This window comes from Lactuca saligna, chromosome 7 (assembly GCF_052625555.1).
Source record: "Lactuca saligna cultivar CGN05327 chromosome 7, ASM5262555v1, whole genome shotgun sequence".
Lineage (NCBI taxonomy): Eukaryota > Viridiplantae > Streptophyta > Magnoliopsida > Asterales > Asteraceae > Lactuca > Lactuca saligna.
In genome coordinates, this window is record NC_136423.1 from 137,731,055 (window position 1) to 137,751,790 (window position 20,736).

Genomic DNA, 20,736 nt, shown 5'->3' on the forward strand with positions numbered 1-20,736 from the left:
AGTAACAGGATAGGGATCTTTAGGAAATGTATGATAGAATTGTCTGATATATGATGCCTTATCTCTTATGGAATACTTTATTGACTGCCATATGACTCTTTCATGTGTGAACTGAGTATTGAGTGAATATGCTAAGTAACATGCTTCATGGGTTAAACGATCTTAGGGTAAGGGATTTGGTCATGTTGTGCAGCTCTTTTCTGAGTCCAACCATTTTAAGTTCGAATCTTTTAGTCTAAGGCTTTTTAAGTTGTGCGACATGTGATTGTATTCATAGAATAGTTATCTAACACCAATGGAGGGTCGTGTGGCAGTTAGTAGTAGGATGAGTTGTGTGGGGTTAGCTGGCCAGTCTCAAGATGTGTAGTTGTCCTCTAGGATGTAAGGATCTCGTACGTGCATAAGCTAGCATGTATTGTTAGGGTTGTGTTGATGATCCTTGAGAAAAATATGGGTAGGTGTGAAAGGTGGTATGGGCCCATACTACCGAAAGCATAGGACCCATACGTGTAACAAGAAAGTCACAACCCCTAGGGCTTTATTGGGAGTTAGTTCCCCTGTTATGATATGTGTGTTATCTGATATCTTCCTTGTTGTGTTCAGTATGGTGATGGCGAGAAGATTAGAGGTGGGATCCAGATCAAGATTCGGAACTACTGGCCAGGATAGGCTAGTGTTGTCTGTTGATCAGATGCGGGAGGTGAATGCCATGGCGGTTTTTTAGATTTTGCAAGAAGAATTGCCCGGTGTTGTAGATCGGATCACTAGCAGGGTTATTTCTAGGCTCGAGGAGAAAACCGTAGCTTTGCAGTTTGTGGGAGGTGCTGCTAATGGGATGGTTGCTGGGGAGATCTGGTTGTAAGGACACAACTAGGGAAGAAGAAGATGGATCTTTCAGCAGAGGAAGTGGAGATTGAGGTTGCTGACCTGGTTACTAGAAGTCAGGAGAATCATGATGTGTGTGGCAAGTGTGGGGGAACTCATGGATTTTCTTTTCACAAGTTCAAGTGTTATAAATATAGGGAAAGAGGGCATGTGTATCGGGATTGTAAAAAGGATCATATATGCTTTCACTGTCACCAGCCAGGTCATTTCCAGTTCCATTGTCCTACTTTGGGGACAGAGGGATTCGAGGTTCCAACACTCATCGTTCCTTAGGAGGTCAAAGTCAAGCCGCAAAGAAATCTCTAGTATGTAATTTGATCCCCAATTATGTAGTGATATTATGGTTAAATTGTGCTTGATCAGTATTGTATCTACATTAGAATCTTGTTGGGTATCGGGAAGTAGGATCTTCAGGTTAGTTCTCTATTTTTCCTGATTTGTGTATTTTGAATCTTCATATGCCATTTTGTTGCCAAGAGTCATTGGTGGGTCGTATCTTGTTGTGTGTGGTTCACTGGTTCATTAGTTTGTTCTGGATCCTTTGGTGGACCTAGTTCAAGGGTATGGAATGGAAGATATATGGAAAAGTGGTAGGATTAGTCCTTTATGAAAGATAGAGTTCGGGCATGATAGTGCTCGTTTAAGAAGGACCGAGTTGTCCATGAGAAAACCTTTGCGTTCAACCATTATCACTGCTAGGAAGGGGCGATATCAAGGAGATGGTGGTGTCAGTCACATGAGTCGTTAGGTTATTCAAAGTGCCAGGGAAGTTTATTTATCTCCAAGGGTTGTAGATGGTTAGAACTTAAGGATTCAACTGAAGATAAGGAGTAGGTTAATTATTCGCCAATTCAGAGCAAGGGTTATGGTTTTAGTCTCTAGTATTAGGGTTGTAAGGATTTGGTGTAGTATCCTGAGAATAAATAGAGATTATCAGACTTGCTAGGATTCCAAGGAGCATTCTTTGGGAATTCAAGAGTTCGACAATCATCAAGATCAGCTAGAAACGGAACATTGATACTGTTATACACATGTTATAGTCGGTTCATGAGGATAAAATGGGTTGGGAACCCAAGAAAATTAGTAGGATAGGAGAGTTTTGGTAAAATTTAAGTAGCGGAGAATTGATCAGAATCTTCGGGAGTTGACTTTGGTGTGGAACTAGGGTAAGTTTCACTTCCCAGTTTAAGGGAGACAATCGTTTAAGGAGACCATGTGTATAAAAGGGTGTAAGTTAGAGCCTTGTGGACGACGATCATGATTGTTGGAGATCATTTCTCTGTTTTAGGTTGAGGACCACTAGGGACCGAGGCAGAGTTGGACTTGAGTATCTTTAGGTGGATGGGACCCGTAGTTGAGGCCGTATGTTTACAGCAATTCAGGAGGGACCGATTAGAGACTGTAAGATCAAGGTTTTGGATGTTGGGTTACATGATAGAGTGTGCGGACATTAAGTAGCATAAAGGGATGTTTGGTTGGTTTATCCTTGACTTTTGGGTTCTTATGGATCTGGTATCTGGATCATGTGTGAGACTGGTAGTCTCCGTGATGGTTGGGAGAAAATCTTTATATCCAGGTTTAGTGAGGGTTATCGTAATCAGAAAATTTCGAGTAAAATGAAAGTGTAGGTCCTTGGATCACGAGTTATGGATTAAATGTCGAGATGGTTCTTAGTAGGAACTTGCGTTGGGAATCGCGGGTATTTATGTGTGAGGTGTACATCTTAGTATGGTATGAATTAAGGAATATGAACGCCATGGAGATTCGTTAGATGGTTCAGGGTTAATGGATGGTTTCAGTTTTGATGGGAGATCAAATCCTTGTGATTATGGTTTTGTTTACTTCTATCTATATAAGGGCCAAGAAAGTATGGGGTTTCGGAATTTTGATAGCGGTATGTTGGTTTCGGAGTTAAGGGAAGCAGTATCTTGTTCAGCACTAGAAGGTTCATCTCCCACTTTGTCTCTCGTTGTTCATTCTATTCCTGGGAAAATTCTTGTCATCAGTATGACCTTTCCCTTAAAGGAATAATTCTACCATTGGTCAAGTGCAGGTTTTTTCGGAAACAAAGTATGGTCTGTGAATTTGTTTTCTAGTGGGAACTCCAATTATCAGAAGTTGAGTAGTCGGTTGGGGGATAAGTAGAATGGAACTAGCAACGGTACAGTATTGGTGGTCTGTCAGGGATTCAGACCAAATTAAGACTTCACATTTCAGGTTGAGTAGATGTAGTTACTTTTCATGGGTTTGTTTGAGGCTGAGAAGGATTCCTCCAACTTCGTGTTGGAAAGCCCTGCTAGGGTTGATTTCGGTTGCCTTGGGAAAGTTATGTTATGCTTGGGGTTGTGGCCTTGTTGCACATGTTATCTGGCGTGCAGTGGATGGTAAAGAATGATTTTGAGGATGAAATCTAATTTAAGTGGGGGAGATTTGTAATGCTCTGTTCCGAATTGTTTCCTAATGTTGGGTGGTGACCCAAAGATGGAGTATCATCATGCTTAGGGCCTTTGAGGAAAAGAGATTTAGACCCATTTGAGTGTGGGTAGGGTAACTGGGGTGATTAGGAGCCAAGGGATATTTCGGTAAAGTTTCAGTTCATCCTTTTATGGAATTAGGATTTCTATTCGGCAGTTTCTAAGGAAAGTATGAGTTGATAAAAGTGTATATCTTCTCGTTTCCTTTTATGGATATAAGGATCGTCGGAAGTTTTACTGGTTTTAGGGTAAAACCGGGTACGGGGGGCGTACACAAGTGTGTGGAGGCGTACTAGTGATAAGGCTAGTATGCAGGGCGTACAATAGCATATGATGGGCGTATAGAGCAGTATGATCGCGGGTACTCTAAGAAGTACTGTGGGCGTACTAGAAGTACGTTGGGTGTACTCCAATCAGACCCAAATCCTTTTTAGGGACTTGTACCCTATTTAAGCTCCTTATATCATCACCTAAGCCTAATATCTTTAGCCTCCATCCCTCTAAACCCTAGAATCAAAACCCTATCCCCCATTTGAGTGGTCTTTGAGCTTTTGGTCATATTTCAACCGTTTTAGTGTTCATAGAAGAAGAAGAAGGAAGTTCTTGGAGAAGTGTATGATGGCTTGAGGCTTTTGGATCCAAGATTGTTGCATCTTAATCTACATTTTGGAGGTATAAAGTTTCTGTCTTGATGATCTTATATGTTAGATCTAGTTCATGGAGTATTTTGTGTTTCTTGGAGTGTTTTGTGATAAATATGGGTTTTTAATCTACACCAGAAGCAATGGGTGCTAGATCGTAGCTCCATTCAGTCCGAAGGTTTAGAAAAATGCAAGCCTTATGATGTATTATGGTCCAGTCAGATTGAATGATTGATGGCTCTTTATGCATGATGTTTGTTATTATTATTATAATTATTTGATGTGTTAGTATTTTGGGGGAACTCAGTAAGCTTTGGGGTTAGAGTTTTGTGTTATGTTTCAGGTACATTTGATGATCGCGAGAAGACAAAGGCCTGATCGTGCACCTCTTCATATTTTTTTTTTGTGATTTTGGGAAAAATCTGATATTAAGCATGTTTTGAAAACTATTTTGTAAACAGTGTTGATTTGTGGAGCGGTTTTAAAAGTTAAAATTTTTCATGAATTTTATGGATGTTATAGTTGCAGTATACACATGATTATTCAACTCTACTATTTCAGTGAAAGCGGTTTGATACTTGAACAAGAGTTATTTCTAGTGATAATTTCACCAATATGGACAAACGATGTGAAGCATACAAATATGATCAGCTCATTTATGCTTCACAAGCCAAACAAATTTTTTACATCAGAGAGCCTTCACGAACAAAGAAAAACAATATCCATTAGTGTGTCGCCGAGCATGTTAATCATCAAAGTATTTGGGATCTACCATCGAACGATGATTCTCTCCAACTTGTTTACAATGACTCCGACCAAAATCTTGACAATGACTCACACTAAAATGTTGAAAATGTCGATGTAGTTCAAAATATTTCTTCATCCAATGGTCCATCTTTTATCGATTTCAGCATCTACTTTCAAAACATTCCTAGATTCGTTGTTGATGTACATAGTACAACTAAAGTTCCTCCGCAAACTGGTAGAGTCAATGATGTTTTTGATTGCAAGACTGATTATGATGTGATCGATTCTAATTATGATACTGAAGAAGACATTGAATTATATAAGGAAGATTCTAATTAGAATAGTTCTTATGTAAAGTGTATTTGTAATAGAAACTTTATTTGGATTCCTAGTTTAAATAGAAACGTTTATTTCTATGTAATGTGTATTTGTAATTGGAATTGTATCTGTATATGTTATAAATTTTTAGGAAATGAAGTCGATATGGCTCTTCTTTTTGTACACCATGGTTGATGTTATGGGTCGTGGACATGGGGGTGGTAGAGTTGAGGACCCACCTTCCGTTGGAAGTAGAGGTGTTTTTCATCATGAGCAAGTTGGTAAATCTTATAATAATTTTGTATTTATTGTAACACTGTGAAATTTCGAAATAAATTTTCATTTTAATTTAATAAAATACTCCAATCACAATTCTCAAAAAACTTGTATCAATTTTTTTTACATAACATAAGTGCAAATCAAAATCCCAAGAATCTCAAAACATCTCCACCATAAGCGTGTACTGATCATGTCGACGCCTTCCCGCGATCATCACTAGTACCTGAAACACATAACATGCAAACGGTAAGCAATTATACTTAGTGAGTTCCCCAAAATACCACGTAGAACACATACACCTTTCCAAGCCACAACTCTATGGGATCTTCTGATCCAAGTGTCTCAGGGGATTTCAATCCCATAACTCTGTTGACCTTCCAGTCCATGCTCTGTTGACCTTCCGGTCCATATCATCATACTCATATCATAACATATTACATATACAACATACATCACATTTTCATCATACACATAACACCTTCCGGTCACACATCATCACCCCATCGGGTAAGGCATAGTGAGAAGACACACCTCGAAGATGTCGGATAATCACTCGCGCTCAATCCTCCGACCTAACTTCCTCCTATAGCACAAATACATCTCGAATTAATACATTCCTGACTTAATTTGACTAATGCCCTTAAGTCAACACAAGTCAACTATGGTCAATGGCCACCCCTTTGACCCAACTCGTCGAGTCAGACACTGACTCGGTGAGTTCAGCCGTGAACTCAAGTCCCCTAAATCCCCTTCTGACTCACTGAGTCACTCTCCCAACTCGGCAAGTCATCAACTGTGTGAGTCACAGGACAACCCGGTCCGACTCGTCGAGTCTGCACATAGACTCGACGAGTTAATTCCATGCTCGAACTCAAATGGCCTTCTAAGGTCAGATCTATTCCTCTAATCCATATATCTAACCTTCCCAAGCTCAATAAACACATAAAGGTTCAAACTTGATACTCATGCATCGTCTAAATAACTCTACTTGAAGCATTTTCCCCAAATACAACATCCTAAGCCCATTTCTTCCATAACTCATCATAAAGCAAGATGGATAAAGCTCTCTGGACCACTATGGGTCCAGATCTGAAGACTAAACATGATAAGGGACCATATATCCAACAATCATCCCAATAAAGGGTATAGAAAACCCTAGATCCATGGATTCTTCAACAAAACAGAGAAATGATCGATATGCTACCTCAAGGATGATGTTCTTTGCTCGAGATCCACAGATATGCAACCTTCTTGGCCTCCTCTAAGCTGGAACCACCTTCTTCTTGCAAAACGAACCCACAAAGATCAAATAATGGCTTCTTTCCTCTCACAAACGCTCAAACACTCTTAGGGTTTCTCTCAAGGATCTGGTAGCCGCAAATTATGGCTATAAAGGTCCTTAAATAGGTCCCAAACCAAAGAAATTAGGGTTTCTTTCCACAACTCTGACTCGGCGAGTGCATTCCCCTGACTCGTCAAGTCTAATCATTTTTCATGTCACCCATTCGCGACCTGACTCGACGATTCTAAGCACCAACTCATCAAGTCACCTCAACACAATTCAAATTATAATATTAATTAATGTACCTGGGAAACCGGGCGTTAGAATTCTCCCCCACTAGAATCATACTTCACCTCCAAAGTCTCGCTCTGCAAACAATTCTGGATACTGCTCCCGCATCTCTAACTCCGACTCCCAAGTCAGCTCGGACCCCTTCCGATGTTGCCACTGGACCTGAACCAGGGACACCTCCTTGTTCCTCAGAACCCTGATCCTCTCAACATAGTTCAGGCTCGCATCCACCTGAATGTCCTCTAATTGAACCACTGCTGACTTATCGGCAATACAATTCCTCAACTGAGACACGTGGAAGGTATCATGAATCTGACTCAGCTCGGCAGGTAGCTCCAAACGACACGCTACTCTACCCACCCTAGCTGTCACCCTCAACGGACTAATATATCGAGGTCCCAACTTGCCCCACTTCCTGAATCGAATCACACCTTTCCAAGGTGATACCTTCAGGAGAACGAAATCACGAACCTGAAACTCGAGCTCTAAGCGATGCCTATCAGCGTAGTTCTTCTGGCGACTCTAGGCCGTCAGCAACCTCTGCCTGACCTGCTGAATCTGCTTAGTCGTGTAGAGCACTATCTCCATACTACCCATCACACGCTGTCCTACCTCTCCCCAACAAATAGGAGTCTGACACCTCCTTCCATACAACAGCTCGAAGGGAGGCATACTGATGCTCGAATGGTGGCTATTGTTATAGGAAAACTCAGCCAAAGGCAGATACAAGTCCCAACTTCCTCCGAAGTCTAATACACATGACCGAAGCATGTCCTCGAGTTTCTGGATAGTCCACTCACTCTGACCGTCGGCCTGAGGGTGATAAGCAGTGCTGAAATGCAATCTCGTACCCAACTCATGAAACTTCTTCCAGAACCTGAAAGTAAAACGTACATCTCGATCCGACACAATCAAGATTGGCACCCCATGCCAAGACACCACCTCTCTCACGTATATTTCTGCCAACTTATCTGCAGAAGAGCTCTCACTGATAGCAAGGAAGTGATCACTTTTTGTCAATCGATCCACAATCACCCAAATTGCATCGACACCCCTTGGGGTTCTTGGCAATTTGGTGATAAAATCCATAGAAATCTATTCCCACTTCCATTGGGGAACCTCAAGTGGCTGCAACTTGCCATGCGGACATTGGTGTTGGGCCTTAACCTGACGACAGGTCAAGCACCTGTCTACAATCCACGCAACATCTCTCTTCATACAAGGCCACCAATAGTCTCTCTTCAGATCCAAATACATTTTAGTGGCCTGGGGATGGATCGATAATCTCGATCTATGCGCCTCCTCCATCAAAACACTATGTGCCCCGCCTATAAAAGGCACCCAAATCCGACCATGAAAAGTCATAAGCCCTCTCCTATCAGTCACAAACTCAGATACCTGCCCAAACACTCGCTCCTTCTTGCGATTCTCCGGTCTCACAGCCTCTGCCTAGGCCTCACGAATGTCATCTAACAACGGAGTCATCACGGTCATTCTCTTACACATACCTCGCATCGGGGCACTCTCTGACCTACGACTCAGGGCATCGGCTACCACTTTCACCTTGCTTGGGTGGTACAGGATCTCACAATTGTAATCCTTCACCACATCCAACCATCTCCTATGTTGCATATTCAGGCTGGGCTGATCCATCAAATACTTCAAAATCTTGTGGTCCGTGTAAAAGGTACACCAAACTCCGTACAAATAGTGGCGCCAGATCTTGAGAGCGAACACTACCGCTCCCAACTCCAGATTGTGGGTGGGATATCTCACCTCATGAGGCTTTAGCTGCCTCGATGCATATTCTATCACATGCCCCCTCTGCATAAGCACTGCACCCAACCCTGATATCGATGCATCGCAGTATACCATAAAATCTTTAACTCCCTCTGGAAGGGATAACATCGGGGCTTCACACAACTTCCGGCGAAGAGTGTCAAACGAGGTCCGCTGCTCCGGACCCCATGAAAAAGCAACACCCTTCTGTGTCAACCTAGTGAGTGGCACTGCAATCTTGGAGAAATCCTGAATGAATCTCCGATAATAACCGGCCAACCCCAGAAAACTTTTGATCTCCGTGGCGGACTTCAGCACTTCCCAACTCATCACCGCCTCAATCTTGGCCGGGTCGACCAATATCCCATTTTGATTAACAAGATGCCCCAAGAATTGGACCTCTCGTAACCAAAAATCACACTTGGAGAATTTGGCATAAATCCTCTCCGACCTCAATACCCCGAGGATCTCCCTCAAAGGCTCCTCATGTAGTTCTCGGGATCTAGAATACACTCGAATATCATCAATAAAAACGATCACCGATCGATCCAACATCGGCCGGCATACTCGGTTCATGAGATCCATGAACACTGCTAGTGCATTGGTGAGCCCAAAAGGCATCACTACAAACTCATAGTGCCCATATCACATCCTGAACGCTGTCTTCTGGATATCCTCATCACGCACCCTTATCTGGTGATATCTAGACCTCAAGTCTATCTTGGTAAACCAAGATGCCCCCTGAAGCTGATCGAACAAATCATCAATCTGCGGCAACAGATAACGGTTCTTGACCGTTAACTTGTTTAGCTCTCGATAGTCGATGCACATCTGGTGCGAACCATTCTTTTTCTTGACAAAAAGGATCGGTGCTCCCCAAGGCGAGCTGTTCGCTCGAATAAACCCTTTCCCCAACAGCTCCTGAACCTGTAAGGATAACTCCTGCATCTCTGGCGGTGCAAGGCGATAACGCGCCTTAGCGATAGGCGCTGCCCCTGGAACCAAATCAATGCGAAACTCCACCTGCCTCTCGGGAGGCACACGAGACAACTCCTCGGGAAATACATCCGGGAACTCACGCACTATCGAAACATCATCAACTGAACTTCACCTTCTCGCGGCCTCTCGGGTATCCATCACATAAGCTACGAACCCCTTGCAGCCCTGCTGCAAACTCTGCCTCGCTCTGGCAACCGAACAAAATGCTGACCCACTTTGATTTCCCTCTCCATAGACTGTCAGCACTCCCCCACTAGGATCTCGAATCGTCACTAATTGCTGCTCACAGTCAATCACAGCCCCAAATCAACTCAACCAATCCATACACACGATGAAACATACGTCCCCCATCACAATCGGGACCAGATCTATCAAAAACCGAACGCCGAAAATCTCAAGCACCCAACCTCGAATCACGTTTGTGGCATACACTGCACGCTCGTTAGCTATAGAAACTCGTAGAGGTCGACTCATCGCCTCTCACTGGATACTGATGTGTCTACTGAATGCTAATGAAACAAATGACCGACTCGCACCCAAGTCAAACAACACCAATGCATGTACAGAATTCACAAGGAAACTACCTATGCACATCATAATATAAACACAAGATCTCATCATAAACAAATAATAACACATTACATACCAGCCATGATGTTGGGTGTTGCGCGAACCTCCTCCGCTATCAACTGGAAGGCTCTCCCGTGAGCCTTCGGGGCCTCGTCCTTCACTGGCCGAACCTCAGTAGCACGCACAGCGAAAAGAGCAGATCCATGATGTGCTCCCTGTGCAGTCCCCCGCATCTGCAGACACTCAACCTTCTGATAGCCCATCTGGTTGCAATTATAGCAAACCATGAATCCCTTGGGGTAGTCCTTGGCTATATGCCCCTCCTTGACACATTTGTATCAAGAACCAGATCGACAAACTCCATCGTGTGCAGATCTCGAATCGGCGGGCTTTGCCCGCTTGGCTACCAGCTGAGACTGTGTCAGCCGCCTATCTAACCCCTGAGACTCGGCCTCCTCCCTGGCCTGAGTCTCCAACTCAATCTCCCTCTTCTGGGCATTTACCTGAAGCTCAGCAAATATCCGATAAGTCGAGTTCGATACGAACTCCCGAATGTCCCTCCTTAGAATGCTCAAGTACCGGCTCATGCGCGCCTGCTCAGATGACACGTGCTCAGGGCAGAACATTGCCTTATCATGAAACTTCCTGGTGATCACAGTAACTGACTCAGTACCCTGCTTGAGGGTCAAGAACTCCTGGGTCATCCATTCCCTTTCCACCGGGGGAACGTACTCATCTTTGAACATAGTGGTGAACCTCTCCCAGGTCACCGCTAAGATCTCCGTAGAAGTAAGATGTACCGTCACAAATTTCCACCAATCCTTCGTTCCCAATCGAAGCTCGTTCAGTGCAAACCGAACTCTCATATGCTCTGGACACGAAAAGGTGTAGAAGCATCCCTCGATATCAGATATACATCTCATCGCAGCAATTGGATCCTGCATCCCATCAAACTCTGGTGGCTTCGTGTTGCTGAACTCCCGATACAGCAACGAATCACCCCGTTGCGGCCTGGCAGCAGCAACGGCTGTGGTGGCTGCGACAACAACAGTGTCAGTAAGAGCGGCTTACCTCTCATCAAATTTCTCAATCAGTGTGGTGTTGATAGACCCGAACATCTCTGGTATCTCAGCTCGGATGGCCGCAGCCACCTAATCATGAATCATTTGGCGGAGCTCCTCATCGCTCACACCCCCTCGCTAGTCCCCGGTCTATGGCATGTCCCAACCATGATGTCTCTGAAATACAACATAAAAATATCAAGGACTCGCTCGTGCGTACTCGCACTCGATAACTCAACCCTACTTGTTTCCTAGTATCCTAAGGATTCCTAGTTGGACTGCACACTGATCCGGTGTTTCCAGTAGTACGGGCCCTATACTACCTTCCATACCGCATCAATATTCATTCCAAGCCACCCTCCAAGGATCCCAAGTCACAATTACTCTTTCACTTGCCACACATAAGCTACCCTTCAGTAGACCCTCATAGCACCTCACTGCAAACTATTCACTCACAAGCATCTCATAGCAGTATAAATCTCCCTAGGCTAAGGCATCACAAATCAGGCCACTCTATTCTTAATATGAATACCTATCCTACTCTAGCATGCATAACACATTACAACATATTTCTTAACACATAATGTAAGGGTAATTTAGGAAATCACCGTCCGGGCGCTGGCTGATCGTACACACTGCTTTATTCTATTTCCTCAATTCCTTTTTATTCTTTTTGGAAAAAAAATTATTTATGAAAACCTCCTCAAATCCTCAGTTTGATTTCAAATACACCCGAAGATGAATCCGAATCCCTCAAACCAAGGCTCTGATACCAACTTGTAACACCGTGAAATTTCAAAACAATTTTTCATTTTAATTTAATAAAATACTCCAATCACAATTCTCAAAAAACATGTATCAATTGTTTTTACATAAACTAAGTCCAAATCAAAATCCCCAGAATCTGAAAAACATCTCCACCATAAGTGTGTACTTATCATGTCGGTGCCTTCCTACGATCATCACTGTTACTTGAAACACATAACACACAAATGGTAAGCAATAATGCTTAGTGAGTTCCCCAAAATACCACGTACAACACATACGCCTTTCCATGTAATAGCTCTATGGGATCTTCCGATCCAAGTGTCTTAGGGGATTTCCATCCCTAACTCTTTTGACCTTCTGGTCCATGCTCTGTTGACCTTCCTGATGGGTTTTGGTCATAAGACATCCTATGTGCTCATACAAACCCTAATGCTTGGATCTAGGTTTCTCTATTGTACATGCTTTGAATCCAAGACTATAAACCCTAATTCTAGCATACATATAATCATATTAACATGAGAATAAGTTTATAGTGTTACCTTGATTGTTATGTAGCAATAACAATCCCAAATCTCCTTGTATTGACTTTGGAATGCTTAGAGTCACAAGGGTCACTCCTCTAATGGTTCACAAACACCATAAGCAAGAGGATGAAGAGGAGAGAGGTTGGAGGCTGCCAAAAACGTGTGTAAACCCTTACAAGAAGCTTAGCCACGTTTTTGAGCCTTAAGGGGTCTTAATATAGTTGGGCTATTAGGGTTATCTAACAAGGAAACCCTAATTTGGATGCTTAAGGCCTAAGCAACCCATAGACTCCTTTAATTAAGCCCATGGACGATTTCCTTATGGGTTTCCCATTAGAATTCGTCCATCCTTTAATACAAGGCAATACAAGGCCCAAATTGCAATTATCTTATAATTACAATTCCAGTCCCTTAAGTTTAATTAATCTCTTTTAGTCACAAAACTAATTACCAATTAATTATTGACTAATATTAATTAAACAATATGATTTCTCCTTTAATATATTATTCCCATAATATATTAATAAACCATATTTAATCCTTACTCTCCATAATTCATCCTATCAAGTTGCTTTGGTGAAGGCAACCCAAAAGGACCATGCACCATTGGGTCAAGTACATACCAAAATAGTTATGGACTTAGACACTAATCCAACAGTCTCCCACTTGGATAAGTCTAACAACTATTCTGCGTATGACTTCATATCCTGATCTGCAATCGTAGCTTTCCAAAGCCGCTGTCAACTCTGATCATATCAGATACGCGTGTCCTTAAATAAGGGATCATATATTCCTCCATTCTAGATATCGTATGAGATATGATTTCTAATCATTCTCTTTGTACTACTTCTCGATTTCCGATTTATGAAGACAGACTAACTGAACAAATCAAATTAGCCCTAGCCCGGCCGAGCATTTACGTATGTCATCACTAAACCATCGAGGGGCCCAAAGATATCGCTTTTATCCTACATTGGATAAAAAGGAACGGATAAACTTTGATACAATGCTTGCTTGCACTCACTAACCAAATCACACACAACAATATGTTTTATAACACCAAGTTACTAGTGCGTTTTCATATTATCAATGTGCAACCGATTCGCAAGATACAACTCACACATCTCGGTTTCAAGAATATAAGATGTTATCGTCTCACCAATCACTCGTAATACAATTCATGGAGTGATCCAAGTGAGCGTGGGTTTAATCCAATGCTCAAATCATATTCATAAGCACTCATGAACGTTGCAGCAAACATTTGCTTATGTCTAATACTCTTCTAGACAATCCACACACCAATTCACGACAGTCTTCATTCATATCTACTTCCAACATATGAACGACTGTGGCCCGTTTGAATAATTCGATTATTCTTAATAAACTCAATTATTCTGGAAGTCAAAACATGCAAGGTGAAACACAAGAATAATACTAATTCCATATGGCCTCAAACCTTTGAGTATAAACAAAACACGTTTTATTTATCACCATATCGATTACTCATTATTTGTCGTTTCGGGTAATCAACTTCGCATTTGAATTCCAACACTTGTCCCATGCTCCTAGCATGCACACAATGTTTACCTATGGTTCTTACTTTTGTGAAATAGACAAATTGAACACATTTCCAATCATTCTCATTTTACAACTCCAAATCCATTTTCTTAAGTGTAAGAATATCAAATTCTTGTTACTTATAGAATATATTAGATTCTAACACTTTATGCAACGATCCTTTCGTAATGTCACTGCACCAAAGTCACAAAGACTATTGCCAATGATATTACAAAGTCCTCTATCGGAGATTGTTACAAGACAATTCCTTAGATATGATGTCTCTCTCTCAAAGTACATTCCTTTGAACATCCTTTTGCATAAAAGTTTCTAATCTAGTCATAGATTTTCAATATTTACTTCCCAACATGGACACACTTCCATATTTTCCATATGACAACTCATTCTTAATAGAATCTTATTTATTCGTAATGATGTCGATATTGTCCATCCAATATGGAAACACTTCCATAATTTCCAATACTATACTTCCAACTACTCACAAGCGACCAATCCTTGTCGAACTTTGGATTGTCCTTTGATAGTTGTTTAATTATTTTAGTCAAAACCAATTCTCGTCCCTTTTCCCTCTAAATGCACTAGACATTTGGAAAATTTTAGAATGGTCAAACATTAAAGCATTTGCAATCGATCCTATACCCGAAGCGTAAGGGACATGATGCACAAACATTAAAGCATTTGCAATCGATCCTATACCCGAAGCGTAAGGGACATGATGCACAATGTTTTATTTGCTATGTTCTCAAAATTCGAATTGCGAAGAGGAATGCCGTAATCACAATCGAAATTTTAAGAACACACTATGTACCTTTGACTAAATTTATCAACATTTCGCAACCTAATCCTTTAGATTTGAAATGAAGCATAATATTCTCTCCCTTAATTATAGCAAAACAACCTTTCAACTCTTACAACTTTGCAAAGTATGACTCTTTTTTTCTATAATTAATATTGTCAACTATGCAATACGTGCCTTAATAATCATACAATCATAACATTTATGCTCCCACTATCATGATGATTATTATAAAACATAACACTTATGCTCCCACTAGCTTCGACATGTATTCATAAATATCTTAACTTTCAGAAAAACAATACTTATTGAATTTCTTAAGTTCATGTTTCTAATACTTAGTGCTTTGATAATCTTTTATCAAGGCTTCTTGAACTTATACACTTTTGCCTTAGATAGTTCATATGTGTGTCTTAACAATTAAGACTAATTGCCAAACCTCACAATTCAAATTATGGAAAGGGATGCCGTAACCATGATCGAATTTGAGAATGCAATTTTACAATCACTATCTTTTAAAATCTTTCTTAGTGAAAGCATTTTCTCACAATCTTTTTCATGAAGGAGGAAATCTTATGACACTTAGATTTAAACAGTGTATGTGTTCCTATCCATGTGAATTTGTTAAAACCAAAGTTTACGACAAATTCAAACTCATATGGATCGAACTTCCTTAATCTTGATTTCTTGCCTTATGGTAGCACAGCTGCCCACCACGTCTTCCAAGTAGTTAAGCAGCGCACCTTTTCCTATCAATGTACTTTCCATTGATCAAGGTCCTTGCCTTTTATGCATTCAAATGAGAACTCATAGGACTCACATGCATAATTAACTCGATTGGATTGGCACAGAAACAAAATAATGTCTTCACGATAGGTTGTAAACCTCAACTCGTGTGCTAGTGATGATCGATAAGGCTTATTTGATTTGTTCTTGAAACTTTTCAAAACTATTAAGACTCCCACTGACTCCTTGACATATACGATTCTCTTATCAAAACATTTTTTGATAAACAAATATTCAAGAGTTAGTGTAGCTTATATCAAAACAAAACACTTCATAATTTTGGTCTTAGTTGGTCTTTGTCTTATCCAAGACATCACAACTTTCCACAATTGATGAATGTTATAAACCTTCTTAATACTATTCACTCAATGTCACAATCTTGACTTTAAGACTTGTTTTGGAACGAAGTATGATTGACTTCTTGATTTGACCATTTCTTCAATCTTTGATTCCTCTTCTCGGACATACAATTGTACCAAGACTTACTTAGAGGATCAATTGAGATATGGTTCTTAATCATTAAGACCTATCATAAAGCATAAAAGCTACTCTCCCTTCTTCTTAGAATGGAGAAACTCTTATCTTTCTGCCTACTTGATTCTTCTTATTCGTTTTGCTATTGATCTAAACCCGTTAATCAATTCAAAATTACACTTAATCTTGTAAGTGTAATCATATTTACTAAGCCTTTAGTAAATCATGACGAATATCTTTGTTACTCTTATGGTGAACTTGATCAACACACAACTTTGTGTACTCGATCTCCTAGTCCTTCACTTGACACTTTGTCAATGAATTAATCCAATTTCCAAATACGAAATCATGCAACCAAGTTGCATGATTCCAAGTTTCTGTCCAATTGAAACTTGGGCGATGAGAAACTCTCCCTATTTGGTAAATTCTCGACATTTCCATAAATAACATAACTAAGAATCATATCCATTCGTTGTAGAAATATGCAAACATCAATTTTCACATAACGATTTCATTGCAAGGAAGTAAACAAATAAATAAATAAGTCAAACAAAATTTATTTTATTTATAAAAGCAGCGGAAAAACATTTGTCCTTACAATGCAAAATCTATTGAAAACTATGTAAAAAGAAAATTTCTAACAACTCTATCATAACTATCTAAGCTCAAAATCCAATCTTCAAGTCCATGCGATCAAGATCCATCTCTTGTGATTATATTCATCTTGCTCTCTTATCAAGCTTCCTTTCTTTTCACCGATCCTTCAAAACATTCAAATGCAATCTTTTCACATCATGTATTAAGAATCAATGAATAGGAACTTAATGGAGTTAGATAGTGGATTCTTACCTAAAGCGTAGTCATACTTTTGACTCTCCCATCTCTTAGATCTCTTAGGTAAATAGGGCAACTTCGTCTCCAATGCCCCTTCTCTTGGCAATAAAAGCAAATTGACTCCTTTGGAACAACACATGGAACTACTTCAGACATCGCCTTTCTCTTATGATCAAACTTTTTTGATCATTGCATGTCTTTCATTGCCATTGTCTATATCCATAGAGGTCTTGAAGGCAGATTCACCAATCAACTTTGCTTTTCTATTGCGCCAAACCATTGTTGATTCAGCAGCAATAAGCATATAGGTGAGATCTATAAGTGTCACGTCGTGGTTCATCATATAGTACTCTCTTACAAACTCACTATACGAGTTAGGAAGTGACTGAAGAACCCAATCAACAGCCATCGCTTCACCAACAACGGATCCCATCATTCTTAATCTATCAATGTGTGACTTCATCCCTAAGACGTGTGCACACACCGACTTGCCCTCTTTATGTTTACTTGCCAAAAGGGCTTGAGTGATATTGAACCTTTCAATTTTACAATCTTGTGGGTTAGGGAGAATAATTGGAGGAGGAGGAGGAAGTGAAGCATGATCTCTTGTTCCTCGATCGAATCGTGGAATATCATCTTCATGTGGAATGCTTGTTCCACGGGATTTGGGAAGACCATAGTTGTCGAACTTTGACATCGGGAGAAAAACGAATTCAAGTTAGTTGATTGATTGAGTCCTTGGTAAATCACCCAAATGAAATTCCAAGGCTAGGACCCAACACAATATCCTACAACTCGGGAGAGGGATGCCGTAACCCAAATTGCAGAACATTTAAAGGTAAGTGAATGATGATTCACTAGTTTCCACCATGAAAAACGAAAAAGAAATTTAAGTTTTAAATCTATGAAAACTCCTAGATCCTTTGAGATTCATTGAACATTTCAATGGCATGTTTAAATCTCGATATGCCCCTCTAGTTTGTGACTGGGATGCCGAGGATCACAAAGCGGGTGTGAATAACCATGCAAACTACATGGTGCCCTCACATGTTACAATCACCTATTCGATGTGCCGGTAAACCACACACGCTCCACCGAACTATGACAAACATTGAGTCACCCTTTGCTACCTTTGCTTAGAACCATTTAGTGTGCCGGTAAACCACACACGATCCACTAACGTCTTCGCAAGGGCACAAAGTGTAATTTCATGGAATTGCATCAATTCACTTTGCCTAAGTAACTAAGATTGGGAATTTTTTTTAAAAAAATTTAGTTACTTGGTATTTCATTATACTTATAATGGAAGGTTTTGTCCTATCCTACCCGTTCGGCTAACGACCATCCACTAGTCAAGAGTGCAGTGGGTAAGAGTGGATACCCATTCAATCGCCATTTTATAGGCAATTTCCTTAAACACCCCTTATAGACCAGCTTCGTGAATGAGGCCTACTAACGGTAAGATTGACTTTTACTCATACATATATATAATGTTAGACTTTTAATGTTATATATAGCATAGGGTGTATTTTATACTTTTTAAATACTATATGGTTAACTTTAACAATTACACTTTTAATTCAATTAAAAGGTTAACCTAAACTTTTATGGATTTATTAAATCTCTTTTAATTATACACCTTAATTAATTAATAAAACCATAAGGGTGTGATTTGAACTTTTTCAAAACATTACTAGAGTTTTAGAATTTAACATTTCTAATTAACCTTTTAATCAACTTTAAATTCCAAAACTTGAGGGCAAGTTTTGAAACATTTCAAAACATTAGGGTTTTAACTATTTAAATTTCAAAACAACAAAACTTTTGGGGTTCAAATTTAAAATATAAAACCTAAAGGGATAAATTGAAACTATTTCACAAGATAATTCAAATCTAAATTACAAATAATCAAACTTTATCTAATAAAACAAGTGATTATCTAAATTTTGACAATTATCTTCTATTTTGGTAAGGATAATCACATAATAATGAAAAAATTCGGATTTTATCACAAAAACAAGTTTATGGTAATTATCCAAAACCAAAACAGGAAGAAAATCGCGAATCTAAGCTGTCAGACCCTTTGACTCGTCGAGTCTGGACCTGGACTCGTCGAGTACAGCTGACTCGGCGAGTTCACCAAGTGACTCCGCGAGTCAAACATTCAGAAACTCAAAAAATCGATTTTCAGTGCTTATTTTGATCAAATATGCATCAATACAATTGAAACCAATCTAGGCTCTGATACCACTGATGGGTTTTGGTCATAAGACATCCTATGTGCTCATACAAACCCTAATGCTTGGATCTAGGTTTCTCTATTGTACATGCTTTGAATCCAAGACTATAAACCCTAATTCTAGCATACATATAATCATATTAACATGAGAATAAGTTTATAGTGTTACCTTGATTGTTATGTAGCAATAACAATCCCAAATCTCCTTGTATTGACTTTGGCATGCTTAGAGTCACAAGTGTCACTCCTCTAATGGTTCACAAACACCATAAGCAAGAGGATGAAGAGGAGAGAGGTTGGAGGCTGCCAAAAACGTGTGTAAACCCTTACAAGAAGCTTAGCCACGTTTTTGAGCCTTAAGGGGTCTTAATATAGTTGGGCTATTAGGGTTATCTAACAAGGAAACCCTAATTTGGATGCTTAAGCCCTAAGCAACCCATAGACTCCTTTAATTAAGCCCATGGACGATTTCCTTATGGGTTTCCCATTAGAATTCGTCCATCCTTTAATACAAGGCAATCCAAGGCCCAAATTGCAATTATCTTATAATTACAATTCCAGTCCCTTAAGTTTAATTAATCTCTTTTAGTCACAAAACTAATTACCAATTAATTATTGACTAATATTAATTAAACAATATGATTTCTCCTTTAATATATTATTCCCATAATATATTAATAAACCATATTTAATCCTTACTCTCCATAATTCATCCTATCAAGTTGCTTTGGTGAAGGCAACCCAAAAGGACCATGCACCATCGGGTCAAGTACATACCAAAATAGTTATGGAATTAGACACTAATCCAACACTTCCGGTCCATATCATCATACTCATATCATAACATATTACATATACAATATACATCACATTTTCATCATACACATAAGACCTTCCGGTCACACATAATCACCCCATCGGGTAAGGCATAGTGAGAAGACTCACCTCGAAGATGTCGGATAATCACTTGCGCTCAATCCTCCGACCTAGCTTCCTCCTATAGCACAAATACATATCTAACTAATACCTTCCTGACTTACTTTGACTAATGCCCTTAAGTCACCTCAAGTCAACTCTGGTCAACGTTGGGCAATGGCCACCCTTTTGACCCAACTCATCAAGTCAGGCACTGACTCGGCGAGTTCAGATGTGAACTCAAGTCCCCTAAATCCCCCTCTGACTCAGTGAGTCACTCTCCCAACTCAGCGAGTCATCAACTGTGTGAGTCACGGGACAACCGGGTCCGACTTGTCGAGTCTGCTCATGGACTCGACGAGTTCATTCCATGCTCAAACTCAAATGGCCTTCTGAGGTCAGATCTGTTCCTCTAATCCATAGATCTAACCTTCCTAAGCTCAATAAACACGTAAAGGTTCAAACTTGATACTCATGCATAATCCAAATAACTCTA